Genomic DNA, 20,211 nt, shown 5'->3' on the forward strand with positions numbered 1-20,211 from the left:
TCGTTCTTTAAGTGCATAAAATTTGAAATCTCATTCTTTAGGTGAAAATTTAGTGACAACATTAATACGAGTACATATTGATCGTACAAAAAATATTTTTCAAAATTTAATAATTGTTGTATGTACAACTCTTTATGAATTCTTACATTATCTATGTCTCGTGTGTTAGCAAAGCTGCATAGGCAGTCGGGCACTAAATAATACAAGAGTATATTAGTATATGATAATACATGGTTGAATTATATGTATAAAAAAACGTAATATATAAATTTGACTTTACCCTGGTTGAAATTCACCAAAATCCAAGAAACACATTTGATGGTAACCTAACTCGTCAATAAGTTTTTGTTTTAAAAAAAATCATCAATAAGTTTTGGGCTCAAATCATCATTAGTAACCTTACAACTGCCCTAAACCTAACCAGTAACACTAACTAAACCCGATCTAAGCTAGACTCAACTTGCACTTGGTCTGGTTTAGAAAGGGCAATTGATTTAACTTGCCCTATCTTGAACCTAAACTCGATCTAAAAGATAAATTAATTTGACTCGCCTCGACTTGAATGACCCAAGAGTTGCTATAAACTGATAGAGAATATCCATAGAATATTCTCATCCTAGTTTTAGGATATATTTTGTATAAGATTATCTTTGATATCTGTACATATCTTATAGTTACCTAATATCCTTGATTAGAGTGATTTCCATTGATCAATATTTATAGGGTTACAATGAGAAACCTAATCATATTAGGTAACTATAAGATATGTACAGATATAAAAGATAATTTTATACAAAATATATCCTAAACCTAGGATGAGAATATTCTATGGATATTCTCTATCATAAACCGAAACAAACATGTCTCGAACACCTACCATCTCAATCTAGGGTATCCCATGAAAGTATTCTTAATATATATACTTGTATGTTTGATCCATCTTAGTAAAAGACATGCATTTATAAAAAGTGTATTTATTCAAAGAACTTGATGTTAAGTTGTGATCTATCCCATAATCTCAGTATGTGACTATGTGCTGCCAAAGGAAACTCAACTGGAAATGAGTTGTAAATGTATTCATATTAATAGAATTCATGGTAAGTTAGGTGTACTTTTTAGTACAGGTTGGTATACAAACATAAATCCCCTAGCCGACAACTTTGTCTTCAAAAGTATTATGTTATCTTAATAAAGTTGGCAGATCACATTGTCTTCCAACAAATATGGTTTTTTTCTTAGTTGGCATTACCATTAACTTAACTCATCTGCTACACCGTCGCATTTTGCAATCCCAACAAAAGCGTCCGAGTAAAGATCCGAATTAAAATTCAATTATTTGGATCCGACCCGAAAATCCAAATTATAATACAATATATTTTTGCGCCTAATACTATTATAAAAATAAAGCTTTAATATTATTACAAGTCTTCAAAATCAATATTAAAATAAATAGTTCAACATCAAGTCATTAATTAATTAATACAAAGTCTCCCTAATATATTTTTTTGTAGTAGTAACTATTTGAGCTAAACTTCAAAAATTAAAGAAATACATATTTATGCAAGCTTAATTTTACAATTCGGTTTTCGGTTTGGATTGGATCCAATTAGGGTCAATCTGATCCAATCCGAAAATCCTTTTTTTTTTTTTTTTTTTTTTTTTATTTTTTTAAAAAAAAAAAAAAACAATCCGATTCGATTTAAATTTCGAATCCGATCCGAATTGATAATTCGGTTTGGATTAGATTAGATTTTGGTTTTAATCCAAATAATGGACACCCCTAGTACTAAAGGTTATTCTGATTTACTGAATTGAGCTGTATGGAACTGAACTGAACTGATTAGAGTTGAATTGAACTGAAGAGAAATGAATTGTTTATCAGAGAATGAAATTAGGAATGGATTGAAGTGAACTGATTGAAACTGAACTGAAATTAAGCCGAAGTGAACATGCCCTAAGTGTTTTTGATTCAGGAATCTACACTTAAGGCTGTATATTTCAGCGATATAAGTGGAAGATGTTCCACATTGCAAAATCTGCTTGATGTTCGTAGCTTTTATGAAGGAAATTTTCATTTAATTCAATATATGTATTTTACTTTGATGTCCTATGACTTTTTATTAATCAATTAATTTTACTATTAAAAAAACACTAAGTTAAGATAATATAAGTTTGAGAAGCTATTGCGTGCGGATGCCCGCAAAATTTTCGTGCGTCTGGCTTGGCTGATATGTTTTACTTATTGGCTTATATGTTTCATTTGTTAGTTGATATGTTTCATTTTTTGACTTATATAATTTTCGTGTTGGCTCATGTTTCATTTGTTGACTTATATAATTTTCGTGTTGGCTAATACATTATTTTTGCTATATATATATATATATATATATATATATATATATATATATATATATATATATATATATATAATTTTTGATAGTTTTTTTTGTTGGCTGATGTTTTGGGTATTTTTGTCCCTCGGGAGAGTTACAACACGAAGACTGATCTGGTGCGGCCAGTACCTGCAAAACAAACGGAGACACCGGTTGGGTGGTGTTCCGCCTCCGACGAACAAGTTAGTATGTAACTTGAAACTTGAAGGGAGAGAAAAAGGTGCGGAAATCTAGGTGGGTATCTGCTCGGATTCCAAGCTTAGATGTCTCTATCACAGGGACAATTTGTAATAAATGGTAAATCGTGGTAAAATGCGCCCTCCAAAAGAGGGGAATCTCCCTATTTATAGGGTCCTCGGGATTTGTGCCTCTGATTAGGTCACTGAACCCTAATCATTGGTGGGTTGCACCGCATTGCGGCTTTCTCGGGATTTGGGCCTGAAGGCCGCGATTTCCTCCCAGGTTTCTGGAGTGACACGTGTCAAGCTGGGATAGGTCCGCTTTGGGCCATCCTGGGGCTGACATGTGTCATCCTCTGATTGGACCACGTGGCGGGGTAAAATTACCCTAAACATTTGCCCCTCACAGATGTGACGTGGCACGCCACGTGGCATCTGTGACATGTGTCACGCTCCGGTTGGTGGTAATTTCATCGCCAAAAAAGTAATCGTTCACCTTATGAGTAAATTACGAGGATGCCCCCGCATTTACCCTCTATATATAGCCGTTTACCCTCATAATTTTGTACGTTTACAAAAAATTTTCAAGAGAGCAACTTTGAGAGAGCAGAAGTCATCCGTCTGAGTCAAGTGCAAGTAAGGAAACTCGTTCTCGTCAACCCAGCCGGACCCGCCTATCTTCAGATATCAAATCTAAAGGTACCGACTCTGCCTCTCTCAGCTCTTTCTCATGTTTCACCGCTTGTACATATTTCTTGCAATAAATGGATGCATCACCAACACACACGGCACAACCTAGGTTAGAATCCAGTCGGTCACCGGGGACGGCTGAGTCTAGGACTGGGAGTGCCGTCTCGGGGTGTTGGGACCACCCTTTTGCTTGGATTCCGACCATTTATGTGTCTGTGCAGGACACAATGGCTCGGACTATGCAAACGGCCCTCGATCCGGATTACAGAAGCGAGGGCTCAGGCGACCAAACGCCTGAGGGAGAAGCGTCTGGTCAGAGAAACCAGACGGCTCTAGAGAGATCCCCTCCGCGTGCCCCTTCAACTCCCGCAGATTCCTTTTTGGAAGAATGCGACCAAGACGGCGATGAAGTCGTCTCAGCTCCTTTATCACAAAATGAGGAGGAGACGGAGAGCGACAGCTCCGCCTCCACTTCTGAGAGCAGTGACGACTTGCCACCGTTTGAGGATAGCGAGGAGGAGGAGAGGAAGAAGTGGAGTGAGAAGGACGACCCCTTCAAAATCCACGTCTCAGCTAAAGACAGGGGTCACATGGAGGACAACCTAGAAAGATTTAAACAAATGCACCCGTAAGGAGACGGGTACAAAATCAGAGTGCCGCCTGAGAACGACACTATCGCCTGGGAAGACGATCAACAGAACGCCAACAACTACTTCGGCTGTTATGAGGCGGCGTTCAAGGCCGGTCTTCGCTTTTCCCTTCACCAGGCGGTGAAGGCAATCTTGAGAGGCTACGACCTCGGAGTCTGGCAACTTACCCCCAATTCTTGGCAAACATCTTGGGGTATGTTGTCGCCTGCGAATTCTAGGGACTCCATCCCGGCTGGGAGGCTTTTGCTAAGATGCATTATCTTAGCCGAAGCCCAGGCGGCTGGAGGGTGTGGTACACTTTAACCACGTATCCCCAATACATGATGACCTTAGACAAGGTCTCGAAATTTGACGGCTGGAAGCACAGGTTCTACCTGCTGACGGCTCCCAGCAGGCGGGAGAATTATGAGTTCCGCCAATACAATAAGATGCCCGAACTGATGGGCCGGAAGTGCTATATTCCCCGGATCCCGAATGAGGACTTCGACAAAATAATTGAGACAGACTTTTTTGGCCTCACAGACGCAACCTTGTCAACCGGGGAGACAATAAAAGTCCCTAAGGACTGGATCCCTAAGAGTGCCTGGCTCAGGGATGAGTGTTTCTTAGCCGCCTGCGGGCTAGGAAACATGTTTACCAAACGTATGCGTCTGAGTTCACATCCGCCTGTAGTACTTTTGTATCAAAATTGCTTGATGATATATTGATCAACTTTTTTCTTTTTTGCAAAAGAAGCTCTGAACATGTTGCCGACTGAGAAGACACCCAAGCGGTCCTCTGCTACCATCCGCAAGGAGCTTGCGGAAAAACAGGCGGCCGTGGTTAGGGCCAAGGTAAAAACGCCTGACTCTCTCTTAGGTTGGCCTCAAAGTTTACTTTCTCCGGATGCTAACTTTAACTTGGTTATATTCACAGGGAGGAGAGGTAGGGAAGACGTTTGAGAAAGATCTCAAACGGGCCAGGGAGGAATCCGCCTCCACCCCCAACAAGACAAAAAAGTCCAGCTCCGCCATGACTCCTGGCGCCTCAGCCGGGAAAAATCAGATGCGGATAGGGGGGGGGCGAAATGAGAGGGTAGGCGGCAGTCTGGGCCTCGACCTCGCCAACCCCCTATCAGCAACCGGGGGTTCACCACGCCTGCAAGCGTCTCTCGCTTGGCCGGCTCTGAAGGTAAGAACCCATTTGAATCCCCGCCTGAGCTGGGGTGGCCTTTGCGAGTGAAATCCCACTCCCAACAGACGTCATCCTCAGACGGTCGGCAACAGATAGGTGCTGCCTTAATTTCGCACTCATCACCTATTGATTATGGTGCAGATCAATCTCCTTGCTGGCCAGACGTCCAGAGGCATGCTAAAGCCATGCTGGAGGCGGTGAGCATGAAGGACAAGGACACTATCCCTGGGATAGAGACGTTCAACCTGGAACGGATCTTGCCCCTTCTGGCTGAGGTAAGATACTTGAAACATTTTCCTAAGTGCTTTATTCCGCCTGCAATACTAACTTGATTTGCTTTTGCAGGCTCTGCTGCGGGTAGACGGGCTCAAGCGTCCTTATACCCGCAAACGGGAAGAGGTAAAAAGGGCCAAGAAGTCTGCCACAGACGCTGATAATGTTGCTTTATACTTCACTATCGTAAATGAACTTGAAACTAAAGCAATCATCATGACACAGGCGTCGAAAATCCAGAAGCTGGAGGCGGATCTGAAGACGGCCAACCAGCGGGTGGGCGACGCAGAGACGGCTCAGAAGAAGGCGGAGGAGGCTCAGAAGCAGGCGGATGAGATCCTCAAGAAAGCTGATGAGGCGCTCAAGAAGGCCCAGGCGGACCTTAGCACACTCCAAGGTGTTTCTGAAGAGAACACCAACTTGAAAACCAAGGTTCAGAAGCTGGAGAAGGAGGCTGCCCAGGCTCAGATAAACTTTGCAGCAACTCTCGAGGCAGAGCAAAACCGCCTGGTTGCTGAAAGCGATGCTGACAACGATGTTAGAATGAAGATTGCCTGGGATGCCTTGTACCCAAACAAGGAGTATGGCGTTTGGGCATTGGCTCACAGGTACGCCGAAGACGTGGTGTACTTGAGAGAGAAAGGTGAGCCAGAGCCTGAGTCCTTCGACGCCTGGGCCAACGCCAACACTGAGCTTCCCGTGCTTGAGCTACCCGGTCTTGGTGAAGCGCATGAGATTCCCTCACATGATGAGGAAGAGGACCAGGAGGAGCCGCCTGCGGGCCAGAAGTAATTTCAGCGGCAGTATGCCAACCTTTTTTATTTTTTATTTCGTTTATCTGCGGCAGTATGCCAAAAACTTGCTTTTCCGGCCTGCGTGCCGAGTATCCTTGTATTTTACCGGCTGAGGAGCCGGGTTAATCAACAATTTCTCTTTTCCCGGACGGGGTCCGGCTAACATTTTGATCCACTACAACCGTTTGGTTGGGTGGACTTTTAATGAATGCACCGACTAAGTCAGTTTTGATCATTTTGCGTTTGCGTTTGGATTTTGTTTTTTGCCTTTTTGCGAAAATATGCCTGATTTTTGCCTAACTTATCAAAAGTATGCGGCGATTTTTTGCCTAGCTTATCAAAAGTCGGTTGTCCTTGCCCCTGGACGGCTGTGTGGTTGGTTTCAAATGGAGTTGATTGATTGACTTGGGAACGTCTGATGCTGCAAAGAGCATGATGCGTTTGTAAGTCAATCAATCACAGTAGTGATTGCCCCAAACCAAGTGCAATGCCGTACACCAACAGGCGTTTCAATCACTAACCAGACGGTGTTTGTCCGTCTAGGTAGAGATTGCATAGCCATTGCACAACTCTTTTGCCCCAAACGGGAGAATTGGTGCAACTTAAAAACGAAAAAACTTCGATCGGTCACCGGCTGATGTCTTTTGGTTATCCGGTTCCCGAAGACTTGTTCGTTTTTTAGATTATCCAGGTCAGGCGGCTATGAGTTGACCAATGAGGTCGTTCAATTTTTGTCGCCTGCATGTGTACATAAAGCAAACGATAAGAGTGCTTTCTGTGACGATTGCACCCGGAGGGGTGTTACCGAACGCCATGTTTCACATTGGAGCAGGCGAATTTACAAAATTGTATAACCATCCGGCCATTGGCCTGATGTCTTTTTCACGACGATTGTATAACCATTGCACAACTCTTTTTGCCCCAATGGGAGAGTCTGTGCAATTTTGGAATGAAAAGCCTAAGTAAGAACTTCGGTCGGTCACCGACTAATGTCTTAGGACATCCGGTGTTCCGAAAACTTAGTCGTTCTTTAGACTGTTTTTGTAATCCCCCATATTCTAAAATATATTATAAATGAAATTATATATTATTTATAATATTTACTTGTATTTTTCCGGAATTTAATTTCAAAAGTTTCAAATTATTTTTGGGGTTGATAAACGATTTTATTACAAAAAACTTTTTATGAACCTTCCTTCTATAATTTATGTCCAACAAACAAACCAAACCCAATTTACTTTCTTAATTGACCCATTAATTTAATGAGGCCCAATATCCCTACTTACCCTACTACCCTCTCTCCTATAAATACTCCATACATCCCAAAAATTTCCCCACACAAAGGTTAGTCTTATTTTCTTTCTCCTTTGTTTTATTAATTTGTATAATTATAATTATTGATTATGGGTTTTGATTTTATTGTTTGAAATTAATTTAATTAGTATCAAATTGTATTTTGATGATTAAACTTTATAATTTCAGATTTTATAAATGTTATAATTTTCAGATTTTGTAAATTTAATAACCTAGGGTTTTTAATCATTGAAAATCATGATTTTAGGGTTTTTATGAACAATCGATTTAGGGCTTTTATAGTAATGGTGTTTTGAAATTTTGGTGATTATACTACTAATTAGTTTAACTTAATTCCAGATTATTTTGAACACGTAAATTCGTGTTTTAATGTTTAGATTTTGGTTCGTTAATATTAATCCCGTTTTAATCCCGATCAGGTTCTGAACTCATCCGATTTTGACAAAAAAGTAGTGTTTTCCATGTGGAAAAAATGTTTTAAGAAAGACTAACTACCTTTGGTAGTGAGCACCACCCTCTCGTGGCCAAATTCAGCCTCTAAATATGATTTTCGGGCAGTTTTTGATTTTTAACGAAGTTTTTTTTATGCTTAATGTTTATGATTAGTTTTGGGTTTTGATTTTATAGTATAAAGTTTATATTTTTAGTATCAAAATCATGTTTTTATGTTTTAAACTAATAATTTCAGATTATAATTGTTGTTATAATTTTCAGATTTTATAAGTTTAAAAACCTAGGGTTTCAATTTATTTAAATTGGGATTTTAGGGTTCTTATGACTAATTAAATTGGGGCTTTTGTTCCTATTGTATTTCTAATGCATAATTAACCATAAAAACATGTTTTTAATGAATTTTTAAGGAGTTTTAATCTAAATTATATTGCTGGAAATTTGGTTAAGTATTAATTTATTATTGTTGCTTGTTTTCTAGGAAGTGATTATTTCTTAGGAGACTTTTAAGTGATTAAAAGTGGCACAAAGGTTTGTTTATACGAGGTACGTACATGTCTACTTCGTTGTAAATAGTATCATGTTTAGGTACCAAAGAAAAGAACTTAGTTTCATGATTAGAGAACACTTGGATGAAAATTGTTTGGTTATACATTTAATTAATTCATGTGCTTATGTTTATGAGACATGTTTTGGTGAATTGATTATGTTTTTATGGAATTATGGATGCAAACATGTTGAATTATATTGGATTAATTGTTTGTATGGAATGTTGATACAAGCATATTTTTATTGGATCGGTTTGTTAACCACATTTGGATTATTAAAGGATTGAAATTGAATGGTTTAAGTGGAGTGAATTTATTAATTATTCCACAAGGTTGTTATTTATTTTATTACTCGAGCATGACTTGTTAGTATGTTGAGTAAAAGTGGATTAAGCCGAAATGGCTAGGTGGGTTGACTATGTTCAACAATTTTGAATAATTTGGAAGTTTAATGGAATTAAAGGTCAACTTGTGATGTGATCACCATTGTCCTAAATAAGATTAAAAGTGAATTGATGTATGATTGTTATGTAAGGTCTTCTTGAATGAGTCGGCTATTAATTAAAATTGTAATCACGTAAAGTGAAACATGGATGAGCAATAAAACTCTGGAAAGCGTGCACTTCTAGAGTATTGACAATTATGGGTTGGGGTACACGGTGGTAGCCCGTGGCTTTTCGAGGCTTGTTTGATCAACATGTCCTCTTTTCTTTTGGTATTTACATTTTTATTTTATAATGAAAGTTAGATGGGATCCTAGACTAACTTTGTGAGAATGGAGTCGCGCCCATTCTTGCATCGCGCTAAACTTTTATTTTAAATGGTCATTTGGGACCAAAATGATTTGGTGGATTGGACAACCTCGTCTATTGCTTACTCCAACTAAATTAATTAAATTAAATATAAAGAGTCAAGTGTTTGGAATTTATTAGCAAGTATGTTGAGTCGTTTGAATTGTTTAAGTGTAGAGTCTTGATTAATGAATTCGAGTTGTATATTTATTTACTTTAACTAGTTGAGCATGCTAGATTTTGTACGTTGTAGCTTGTATGTACTCAGCTTTGCTGATTGCGTGCTTTTGTGTGTTTTCTTTTGGTCATGGCCTTCGCCTTTCAATGACCCTGTGATGATCCAATTATTACACTTGTATTATTGGGGAGCAGTATTGCACAGGTTAGCTTGATGATGTGAAGTTCGGAGATTTGACATACGCATTGTCAAGGGATTGGTGTGATTGAGAGTATTCGTTCTTTGTGTTGAACTTATTTATGTTTTACTATTTTAATTATGTTTTGGGATTTGAATATTGGTTTGGTTTTAAATAAGGGCCTTTATGGTTCCAATTTGTAAGCTTTGACTTATTGGTTTTCTAAATTATATTATTTTAATATTTAAGTTGGATTTCCGCTGCAATACTTTGATAAAGCCTTAACGTTTTAACACGTGGCGGTAACATGCCAATGGTTCTCCTCTCTTTTTATTTAAAGTAAGTGGTTTGGAAAAGGGAGAATTATTGGGGTGTTACAGTTTTGGTCAGACGACTATGAATGGGCCGATTCGGCCACCCAATTGTGGCCGTCTGCATGGGTATGTAGAGTAAGCAAGTTGGCTTCTCTCTGCGACGATCGCACCCAAAGGGGTGTCGCCGGACGTCTTTGTCCATGTTAGGACAGACGAATTTGTGAAAAAGCAGTCATCCGGCCATTGGCCTCTGGTCTAGGTCGAGACCGGCTGTATAGCCACTAAGCGGTTTTGTGCTTAGCTTAATTATCTGGCCATTGCCTCTCATCATACATACGTTAATTTCTTTTCCAAGTCTCAAACTCAGAAGATTTATCAAACGACCGTCTGAGCATTGCTTTAGGCGACATTTACACAAACAAAATTGAAAACGAAAAAGCAATGTCTCATTAATATACTTCTTGTTTTTACAAACATTACAGATCTCAGAAGTAGTATTTTTTCAAGTTGTCTACATTCCAAGTTCTAGGCAGGTGCCTGCCGTCTGGAGTTTCCAGGCGGTATAGGTGCTGTCTCTTACTTCTTCATAGATCCGGTAGGGGCCTTCCCAATTTTAAGTTAGCTTTCCCAGTTCATTGGCCCTGCCGGTTGCCTCCATTTTTCGTAACACTAAGTCGTCAACCTTCAAAGGACGCTTGTGCACTTTCTTGTTGTAAGCTCTGGTCATTCTCAGACGGTAAATCTCATGACGCAAGGCGGCATTGCCCCTGCGTTTTGGGAGTGAATCCAATGTCAGGCGCATTGCTTCCCAGTTTGCCTCTTCATTATAAAACATGACTCTGAGGGTCGGCTCGTAATGCTCAATGGGCAAGACGGCTTTAGCACCATAAACCATGAGAAATGGGGTTTCACCGGTTGCCCCCTTTGTTGTTGTCCGGATGGCCCATAGGACATGAATTAACTCTTCTGCCCACAAGCCACCAGCTCTTTCAATTTTCTTCTTAATGTCGTCTGAGATCAGTTTGTTGCAGGCTTCAACTTGGCCGTTTGCTTGGGGTCGGCCGACTGATGCAAAACAGCTTGAGATCCCTTGATCTCCCAACCAAGTTTTGAGCTGAGGCGTCTCAAACTGAGGACCATTATCGAACACCATAGACAGATACCCCATACCGGGTGATAATGTTCTTCCAGATGAAAGAAATTACGTTTGAGGTCTTGATGTTCTTAACCGCCTCAGCCTCTACCCACTTAGTGAAATAATCCACAGCCACTAAGATGTAGCGCTTTCCGCCTGGTGCAGGCGTGTAAGGACCTAAAATGTCCATGCCCCATTTTGCAAACGGGATTGGGCTGTGGATGGCCGTCAGGTCAGTAGCCGGACGGTGAATAAGCTTGCCAAATTTTTGGCACTTGTCACATTTCTTCACCAATTCCTTGGCGTCTGCCTCAAGAGTGGGCCAAAAATAATGTCGTCCGGCTCTGACGGCTAGGGATTTGCCGCCTATGTGGGAGGCGCAGAATCCCGAGTGCAAGTCTTCGAGAACTTCCTTCCCCTTTTCTGGGGTGACACACTTCAAAAGAGGCTTCAGAAACCCCGCCTTGAAGAGTTCTCTGCTTCTCAACTCGAAGCTTGCAGCCCGCTTTTTCAGGACGGCTGTCTCCTGTGGCAGATCAGGAAGTGTACCGTCTGAAAGGTAGGCCCGGATGCCATCCATCCAGGTAGAGCTTCGGTCAAGAATTCCAATGGGGTCTTCATAGATGCTTCTTTTTTCAAGAACTTCCCAGAAGACTGACCGAGGCGTATCATGGCAGGCGAAAGATGCCAGTTTTGACAATGCATCCGCCTGGTTGTTGTCCGACCTGGGTACTTGATTCAAGTGAAACTCCTCAAGTGACCCAGCCTTCTCTTTGACCGCCTGAAGATACTTGATCATAGCCGGATGAGTTGCTTCAAATTTTCCCTCATACTGGCTAACGACCAACTGTGAATCAGAGTAGGCGTCAATTTTCATTGCCCCTGCCGCCTTACACATACGGATACCGGCTAGCAGGGCTTCATATTCCGCCTCATTATTAGAGGCCTGAAACTTGAACCGTAGTGCATACTCATATTTGTCCCCTTTAGGAGACTCGTAGATTACACCTGCACCACAACCGTTCTTTGTAGAGCTCCCGTCTACATACACTTTCCAAACCTGATTACACTAGTAGAAAAAAGCATTTGGCCACCGGCTCAAAACCCCCCTATGCCACCGGTTTTGAACCGGTGGTCATTTGGGGGTGGCAATAGTATGATGTAAAGCCACCGGTTCAAAACCGGTGGCAAAAACTATTATTGCCACCGGTTAACCGGTGGCAATCCTCACTTCCAGTTTTTTTTTTTTGGATATTAAATTTAATGCCACCGGTTAACCGGTGGCAATAGTCCATGTAATTTTTATTTTATTTTATTTTATTTTATTTTTCAATTCAGTTGAAATATAATCAAACAGTGGATATTGATTGCTATTAATGAGTACTTGTTTTTCTCAAAAAAAAGCAAAAAAAAAAATCAAACAATTAAATGTAAGAACGCAAATCATAATTTTATTACTGATCTATAGATCACAATAACGGGAATCAAAATTACAATATAAATCAATATAATCTAACAATTACAAAATATAAATCAAAAAAAAATTACAACATAAATTATAAAAAAAAAATTACAACATCTAAATCAATATTCCTCAACTTGATTTTTCGATTTAAGATCTAAATCAATATACCTGCATCAATTAAAACAAAAAAAAAAGATTAAAATAAATAAGGTGCGAAAATAAAATAAAATAAAATAAAATAATCCAGAACACTATGTGTGGGGAATAGTTTCAAGCCTTTAAAATCCCACTAGCTTGAACCCCACTGTGATCATACACTAAAGTACGGTGGCGTCCAAAAGGGAAGAAGATAGAGCAAAAGAGTCGCCAACAAGTTTTTAAGGAACTTGTAAACCATTCACGAGGTGAAGGTTACACCCCTTAACGATCCAAGAGATCGTCAACTCCATAAGGTCATGAACCAAATAAGGGTTCGGGGATGATGGTACAAATCCAACCTAAAAGAGATTGAACCTGCCCTAATAATAGGCCTCTACTTTATTCTGCTCGTATTCATGTGCGCTTTCTGATTAACATACAATCAATAGGATTAACCCTAAACCTGTTTAATCTATGTTGGTTGAACATTAATGCACAAACAAATCTATTATTGGCGATCACTTGAAATTATAATCACAATTAACCCTAACAAGATTATTAATTATCTTATTAAGCGTGATTGCAAGTAACAATTCCTTTTAAACATGCAATAAAGGTGATCAAACAATAAATAATATAAAATAATGTATCAAGCAACATAATAGATAATAACCATGAATAATAATTATAAATAATCATGAAAATAATGAATATCATAATCATAGCAATCATATATATTAATAATCATAATTATAACAATATTCATGTTAAAGCATAATAAAAGTAAGATCCTAGGCATGATACTAACAAGATTAATAACAAACCCTAGCATGTCACTAAGCAATAAAAATCAAAGCTTTAACCCTAACATGATACTAACATGAATAAATATTAGGAAGAGAATAAAAGGCATCATAGCAATCATATTTAATATTAAAAATACCCTAGACATGATACTAGGAATATCATAATAATAATATAAACATGATATCTACATCATAAAATCAATTAAAACCATTAAAGTACTTACTTTGATGCCTCATACCTCTTTCTAATAACAAAATACACACGTTAGTAACTTCAAGGAAAATAATAATCAAGCAATTAAATTAAATAATTGAAAGAGAGATTTGGGACCAAACCCTCAGAAATTAAAACCTTTCACGTCTAGGGCGAAGGCAACTTCGAATATGGCTAGGTGTTTCTTGATCTTGTGAATGCGGAATTTTGTATGAAAACAAGGTAAGAAAAGAATTGAAAGAGATGAAAGAATGCTAATGAAAACTTGTGAATGAGGAGAATTGGTGAATGATAATTAAAACTAATTGTTGATGAGAATTCATGAATGAAAACGGAGTTTTTGATACGATATTTATAGAGAAAATTAGCCAAAAAAGATAATTTAACAAAACAGAGTCTGAAGATCGAAAAACAACCTTGGCGCCAGCCCTGGCTAGTTGGCGCCAGCACCAGTGGCTAGCGCCTGGCGCCAATCCTGGTTCCAGGCGCCAAGGCCTGGGGTTGGACGCCAAACTGATTTTTAACGCGTTTTCGAAAATCCGATAAATTTCCCGTACTGGAAGATAAAATAATATAATTTCAGTCGAAAATGCTATTTGATCTTGATTAAAACTCTGAAGAGTCCTAATTGAATTAAGAATGAAAAGAACCTTCTAGAATGTTCTAGAAGACTAAAACCATTCCTAATTGCATTAGGAATGATAAATTATATTAGGCCCTCCCCTAGATCATTAGGCCGTACATAAAGCTCAAACCGGGCCCAGTTTAGTAAATTGGCCATAACTTCCTCAACATTCATCGGAATTGGGCTTATAATATATCGTTGGAAAGGTCTTTGCAAGCCCCATCCAACTACACCACTATTGGACCCATATCATGGACCAACCAAACTGGATTGACTGTTTTCTTAAAATAAAGTTTTCAAAATCACGGAGAAGAGAAAAGAAATAAAACTTTCCGCAACACTAGACCTTTCCACACTTTCGTTTCATTCGATTATGATTCGACGTGAAAGACACTCATCACTGGGTTTGGTTTTGGGGAGACACAAATGGGTGTCTACACTATGCATACCCATTAATCGATTAAAATAAGTTTTAAAACCCAGAAAAAAAAAACCCACAAAAATAAAAACAAAAACCCAGACATTAAACAAAAACCCAGAAAAAAAAACCCATTAAAAATAAAACCCAGAAATTATTATCGATCAAACCCAGAAATTTTTAAAACTTTTCTCTTCAAAAAAAAAAAAAGAAATTATTAGAACTTTTTAAAAAAATGTGAAAAAAGCCATAAATTATTAAAACTAAAAAAAAATGCGAAAAAAACCCAAAAATCTTGCATGTACCCATAAACTGTCGAAAATCAATCACAATTAAACGCAAATCAATCAAACCCAGCAAATCAATTAACCCCAAAACTTTCGAAAATCAATTAAAACCCAGAAATTTCGAAAATCAGTTAAACGCAAAAAATTTAATTTCAAAATCAATTAACCCTAGAAAATTCCAAAACCAATTAAACCCATCAATTTCGAACAATATTACAACAATCCAATCCATAAAAATCAAGGCATTTACCAAAAATAATCAAACACAGAAACCCTTACCTTGAATAATTAAACCTAGAAACATGCACTAACCTCGAATTTGACCTGAAATTAAGCAAAGGGTGTTGTTGTTGATGTCGGACTTGGTGGCGGCGGTGGTTAGTGGTGGTGGGCAGAAGACAAAAGAGAGAAGAAAGGTCGTAGAAGAGCCTTGATTTTTGTAAATGAAGAGGATAGAGAGAGGAGAGAGATCGGACAGAGAAGGGATCTGATGAGGAGATGAGTGAGATCAAGAAGGAAGGAGGACGGAGAAGATCAAGAAGGAAGGAGGACGGAGAAGAGAGAAGAGAGAAGGAGGAGATGAGTGAGAGGAGAGAGAAGGGAGAGAGGCGCCTAATAAGAGAGAAGCTTCTCATTTAGGGTTAGGTTTATAAAGGACAGCTAAGGAATAAATTAAGCTTGAACCGTTTTTTTTTATATAAAACAAGGCCACCGGTTCAAAACCGGTGGGTTAATGTTTTACCTACCGGTTCAATTTGAACCGGTGGCAATAATAATCCTGCCCATTTTTCCCCTATTTTTGCCCACCGGTTTTCGAAAACCGGTGGCCTTTGAGCGGTGCCCTTTTGCCTCTTTCTACTAGTGTTAAGATTATCCGGAGCCACCGGACGGGTCATTTCAACAATGAAGTCGGCAAACGCCTGACCTTTCACTGCCTTTCTTGGTTCGTAAGTGATTTCAAGACTTTGCATTTCAATAGCCCATTTCAACATTCTCCCGGATGACTCCAAGGTGGACATTGGCCGCTTGAGTGGCTGATCGGTGTAAATCACCACAGGATGTGCCAGAAAGTAAGGCTTCAGTTTTTTAAATGCCATATACAAAGAAAGGCCAAACTTTTCAACCATGGGGTACCGGAGTTCAGCATGTTTGAGAACATGGCTAATGAAGTAAACCAGGAGCTGAACGCCGTCTCGCTCAGCAAGGAGAACGACACTGAGAGCATGATCTGAGACGGCTAAATACATGTACAACGTCTCCCTAGGCAAAGGACTGACTAGCCTAGGTAGAGAATGCAAGTGTTCTTTTAACTTCTGGAACGCCGACTCAGCATCGTCTCCCCATTCAAACCTGGTCTTCTTCCTGATTGCTTGGAAGAAGTAAAGGCATTTGTCGCCTGACCGGCTGAGGAATCTCCCCAAGGCGGCCAGACAACCAGTGAGTCTCTGAACTTCCTTGACAGAACGGGGTGACTTCATGTCAATCACCGCCTGTATCTTTTCGGGGTTAGCCTCTATCCCCCTTTAATCAATCAGGAATCCGAGAAACTTCCCAGACTCAACACCAAAGACGCATTTCTTGGGGTTTAACATGACCTTATGCCGCCTGAGGGTGGTGAACGTTTCTCGGAGATCAACAAGGTGATCCGCCTGTTGCTTGTATTTGACTATCATGTCATTAATGTACGCCTCCACATTCCTCCCAATTTGATTAATGAAGACTATATTAATCATCCGTTGGAAAGTAGCAGGCGCATTTTTCAAGCCAAACGACATCACAGTATAACAGAATAACCCCAAATCAGTGACGAAGGCCGTCTTCTCTTGATCTTTCTTCCAGAGGGGTATCTGATGGAAGCCAGAATAGGCATCCATAAATCTCATCAAGGCGTGACCGGCTGTAGAGTCGACCAGACTGTCAATCTTTGGAAGCGGGTAACTGTCCTTTGGACACGCCTTGTTGAGATATGTGTAATCAACACACATGCGCCAGGTCCCATTCGGTTTCTTAACAAGGACCACATTGGCCACCCAGTCGGGGAAATTACAAGGCCGAATGAACCTGGCGTCTAGCAGCTTTTTGACTTCGGCAGCTGCCGCCTGACTTCTTTCCTCGCCGTGGTTTCTTTTCTTTTGCCGGATGGGTTTCTTCTTAGGGTCCACGGCGAGTTTGTGGACAGCGAGATCCGGGCTGACGCCTGACATCTCTTCCACTTCAAAGGCAAAAATGTCTTTGAATTCTTTCAGTAGAAGGTGCAAGCTTGCACCTAAAGTAGCATAAGCAACCGTCCCAACCTTTACAGTACGCTCTGGACGGCTGTCATCCAAAGCGAGATCAATGTTTTCACCAGCCGGTTGGGGACGGAGCTCGTCTGACCGTTCACCGGTCAGTGATTGCTATTTTTCTCTTTCTTCACCTCCACCAGCAAAGGCGCTTTTCTTTTCATCCCGGCTGCTGTGGGGCGGGTACTGGGTCGGCATCCTTGACATTGTCAAGGTCTATTGGTTCCTGGCCGTCTGGGGCCACAGTATCTTTGACGGCTGAGAGGTAGCACTCTCGGGCCGTCTTCTGATCCCCATTCAAGGAACCAACAAAGCCGTCATCCCTCTCATACTTGATGAGCATGAGAGACGGGATGATTACCGCCTTGGCTTCGTTGAGGGTTGGCCGACCAAGGATAATGTTGTAGGCGGTCAACTCCTCAACGACCAAAAATCTGACGACAATATGTCGTCCCTGGCCTTTCTCTCCCAGCCGGATGGGTAAGTCAATTCTTCCGGCTGGATAGACCATGCCACCCCCAAAACCAACAAGGGGTGGGTGACCGGATGCATGCTGCTGACATTGTATTTCAGCTTTTTCAGGCACCGGAGGCTGATGATGTCTGATGAGCTGCCGGTGTCAATAAGGATCCGTCCAACCAGCTGGTTGACAACCTTACATTCAATGACAACCGGGTCATCATGCGGACGACGGACGCTGCCCCTGTCCTTCTCAGTGATCAAGACGTCTGGAAAGAAGGAGCTAGCAGACGCCTGTTCATCATCATCTTTGTCCATCTTTCGAAGATGGCTCTTGGTGCCCCGGATGGTAGGGCTACCACATGAGAACCCTCCTGCTATTGTGTAGACCGGCTCCTTGTCGGTATCCGAGCTACTAGCAGGCTGGTGGGTAGTCTTGGAGGACTGACCCTTGTTCTTCTTCTTTGCCCTGGCGGGGGACTTAGAAATGTAGGACTTTAGCAGCCCTTTGTCGGCCAGACGGTCCAACGCCCGCTGAAGACTGAAGCAGTCGTTGGTGTCATGGCCGACCTCCTCATGGAACTGACAGAATTTATTTTTGTTCCGTGACTGGACGGAACTCTTCATTGGATTCGGTTTGTCCATAGACAACCGGTTCTTTACCTCCATGAGGATGGAGTTGCAGTCTTTGTTAAACTCGTACTTATGGACGTACGGCTTAAACTCTCTCTTTTTCTTATGGGACGGTTGGTCAGAATCACTAACCGCCCAAACTTCTTTTCTCTTTTTGCTCTCTTCTCTCTTGTTGGCCGGCTAAGCAGACCGGCTTTCTTTTGGTTTGTCAGACTTCTTGGAGTCCGACTGACCACTAGGCGAGCAGAGGTCGGTAGCCTGAATATAGCTCTCCGCCTCCCTCAGGGCCGCCTGTAGCGTGAATGCCCCTTTTCTGACGAGATTAAACTTGAAGTTTGACCCGTCTCTCAGACCTTTGAAAAAGTCTGTAAATGCTATCTCGTCAGACAGTCCCTGGATCTGGATTCTGACCAGGTTGAACCGCTTGACATATGAGCGTAGCCCTTCTCTCTCACCCTGCTTAACGGTGCTCAAATCAAGGCTCGTTTTCTTAGCGGGGATGTTCATGGAGAAGTTGGTGGCAAACAAGAAGGCTAGATTCTTGAAGCTATCAATGGACCCGGCTGGCAAGTTGTCAAACCATTGTTGGGCAATGCCCTTCAATGTAGCCGGGAAGCATCGACACCAAGCGGCATCATCCAACCCCTGTAGGTACATGAGGTTGGTGTAAGTCATGAGGTGATCTTCCGGGTTGGTGGTACCATCATAGGTACCTACCAACACATTTTTAACCTTGGTCGGCTGTGCCGCCTCGGTTATCTCCCAGGTGAACGCAGAAGGTTGTTCACCCAGGCGAAGCAGACGGAGCTGCCAGTCCAGTGGCTGAACATTGTTGGTATTCCTCTTAGGAAGAAGAATTTTGGACCAATCAATGGTCCCGGCTACCTTCTCCTTTGGATGACGAGTGGGCTGCCAATCTCTGACTGACTTTCCCTTTTCCAGAGGAGTCTTCTTGACCGTCTGACCCCTACTTGGGCCAGCCTGACTCTTAGTTATCAGTTCTTTAATTTCACCCTTGAAACTTGTCATGAATCTCATGAGTTCATCTCGGGTGACGGGTGCTGATCCAGCTGCCATATGGGTTTCCCCTTCCGGCTGCCCAGGGGGTCGATTTGCACCCGCCTGGGAGGCACCCCGCTCCAGAGTCTCTCTGGGCCGGATGCGCTTGGTTATCAAAGAGCCATCATCGGCTGTATAGGTTTCGACCTGAGGATCTTCATCCTCCTGGTCTGTAAAAACTTCTAGGTCATCGCCCAGACGGTTAGGAGGTGGTACAGACTCTTGAACCATCTTCGAGGTACTCTCCCCACAGACGGCGCCAAATGTTTTGGGTATTTTTGTCCCTCGGGAGAGTTACAACACGAAGACTGATCCGGTGCGGCCTGTACCTGCAAAACAAACGGAGACACCGGTTGGGTGGTGCTCCGCCTCCGACGAACAAGTTAGTAACTTGAAAGGGAGAGAAAAAGGTGCGGAAATCTAGGTGGGTATCTGCTCGGATTCCAAGCTCAGATGTCTCTATCACAGGGACAGTTTGTAATAAATGGTAAATCGTGGTAAAACGTGCCCTCCAAAAGAGGGGAATCTCCCTATTTATAGGGTCCTTGGGATTTGTGCCCCTGATTAGGTCACCGAACCCTAATAATTGGTGGGCTGCGCCGCATTGCGGCTTTCTCGGGTTTTGGGCCTGAAGGCCGCCATTTCCTCCCGGGTTTCTGGAGTGACACGTCCGCTTTGGGCCATCCTGGGGCTGACACGTGTCGTCCTCTGATTGGACTACGTGGCGGGGTAAAATTACCCTAAACAGCTGATATCATACAATAT

The sequence above is a fragment of the Chenopodium album genome, chromosome 1 (genome assembly GCF_948465745.1).
Source record: "Chenopodium album chromosome 1, dcCheAlbu1.1, whole genome shotgun sequence".
Lineage (NCBI taxonomy): Eukaryota > Viridiplantae > Streptophyta > Magnoliopsida > Caryophyllales > Amaranthaceae > Chenopodium > Chenopodium album.